General features: G+C 39.6%; 1 non-coding gene across 1 annotated transcript; it reads left to right on the plus strand.

The window, feature by feature from the left end:
* Window positions 1-216: 216 nt before the first annotated feature.
* LOC141682373 (small nucleolar RNA R71) lies at window positions 217-323 on the plus strand. Its single transcript, XR_012559774.1, has one exon. It is a non-coding gene; the product is annotated as a small nucleolar RNA R71 (small nucleolar RNA).
* Window positions 324-2,406: the final 2,083 nt, after the last annotated feature.

Below are 2,406 nucleotides of genomic sequence, written 5' to 3' on the forward strand. Positions count from 1 at the left end.
GCCGTAGCTGTATCCACCTCAAGAACTCCTGCTACCTTGCCATGTGGACATCTCTGGGTTGGATACTGATATTCATTAGCAGCCATTAGTTCAATTAGATCATAAGCTTCCTCACAGCTCTTTGCACATAATTCTCCTCCTGATGCTACATCAAGCACGGGTCTGGACTGTGCTCCCAACCCCTTGTAAAAACAAGTGATGATCATCCAATCAGGAATTCCATGATGAGGACACTTCCTAAGCATCTCCTTGTAGCGCTCCCAAGCTTCACATAGTGATTCTCCCATTTGCTGCATAAATTGAGTAATAGCGTTCCTCATTGCAGCTGTCTTCGCCATAGGGAAGAATTTAGTAAGAAAATTATGAGCAAGATCTTCCCAAGTAGTAATCGAACCAGCTGGTAGAGAGTGTAACCAGCTCTTAGCCTTGTCCCTCAAAGAGAATGGGAATAGTCTCAGCTTCACAGCATCTTCAGAAACACCGTTAAACTTGAAGGTGTCGCATATCTCAATGAAATCCCTAATGTGTGAAGTCTGTACCCATTGAATTATGCCAGGCTTGATCTCAAAGGTATTAGCTGTGATAGCTGGTCGGACAATGCTAGATTGAATGTCATTGATCTTGGGTTGAGAAAAATCCATCAAGGCTTTCATTCGTGCTGCTGGATCTCCCATTGTAATGAGTACCTGAAACACAAACAAATAAACTGTGAAAGTAAAAGAATCCGAGTCAGTGAACTTTAACGACCACTGATGACAAGCACATAAACTAAAAATTAACACCGAGTCCCCGGCAGCGGCGCCAAAAACTTGTTAGGGCGAAAACACGCGCTAATATTCACGCAAGTATACGCGTTCGCAAGTAGTATAAGATATAAATCAGATTCGTTCCCACAGAGACTGGTTTAGGTTAAGTTCAATTTATGCACCTATGCAACAATGTATGGTTATTGCTCAATGCTAAGACAAATAACAAATTGGGTTTTTATTAAACTTAGAGATTATACTAAATAACATTAACTAAGAGAATTGAGGTTAAATTAATATATATGATAAACATGGGATTCTAACTTCATTACTACTCCATTCAATAGCCTTATTGTTCTTAACCTTGGCATGTGATGGTGATGACACTAATCAGATAACACGAAACTGATAAACGCCAACTTTCGTTGCACGAGTACCATTCTACCAGACATACACAAAAGAGATAGAAGCTGAATAGGCATCAATTATATTGAGACCCTATATGTCTATAGAATTTGACAACATAATGGTTTAAACACAAGTTATCTATCTTGATTACATAGGGCAAGTAAAACAGTTAGAGTTACCTACGAATCATGCATACACATACATGAACCTATGCTAGCATGGCAAGTTCTAAACCTCTATATTCACTGTCGCTTCAATAGAGATTAACACGCTATCTTATATGTTAGCTACGCACATAAGACGAATAAGCACAACCAATACTAGGATATCATACAATCACCACACACCAAGATATCGAAACAATTAATTATTGAAATCCATAAGTAAATCCGCTAGAATCCCATGACAACGATTAGCCCATAATCGAACTCATCGTCACCATGGGTTCCAATGAAAGCATGGTATAAACAAGGTCTTAATAAACTAAATAATAATCAAAGTACGAATAAACGAGATCTAGGTTCAACAAGAACGAAAACGAGCATCCAAAGTTACAACTAATTCAAAGAATCACAAGTTGAAAACAAGATCTTCTTTTTCGGAGTTGTTCTGTGCTTCTAGGTCTTCTCCTTGGTATCCCAATCTTCTCGGATGATGAAAACCCTTTTTTTTAAGTATATATACGCCCCTAGTGGACCTGGACCCTTAAAATCGTTAAATTCCACTCAAAAAAGGCTTTTTCAGCGAAATCAGCGACCAGCCGCGCCCTGAGCGCGCGCTCAGCTCTCTGAGCGGGCGCTCAGCTCTCTGAGCGGGCGCTCAGCTCTCTGAGCGGGCGCTCAGCTACTGACTGGGAAAAATATTCTGATGAATCTTGTTTTGGCCATAACTTGAGTTCTACTCGTCAGAATTAGGCGATTCAACTGCCCACGCGAAGATATTGAGATTCTCTACAACTTGACAATTGCCTTGGCTTCCAATTCTGATCACTTTTAATCATATTTCCTTTAAAAGCTCTTTTCTTCATTTAACTGATACCTGAAATGCATTAACACAAAAACACATCAAAATACCAACAACTTGAGTCCAAAACACCAATTTAAGCTTGTAATAAAGCATTCCAAGTGGATATAAAATCCACTTATCAGCCCCGTACAGAATGACGCCCGTTGAAATGAAGGAGTTAGCAAAATAGTTATAAGAATTGTTAGATAAAGGAGTGATTAGACCCAGTGTGTCCCCATGGGGTGCA

Source organism: Apium graveolens, chromosome 8 (assembly GCF_009905375.1).
Source record: "Apium graveolens cultivar Ventura chromosome 8, ASM990537v1, whole genome shotgun sequence".
In the NCBI taxonomy this organism is placed as follows: Eukaryota; Viridiplantae; Streptophyta; class Magnoliopsida; order Apiales; family Apiaceae; genus Apium; species Apium graveolens.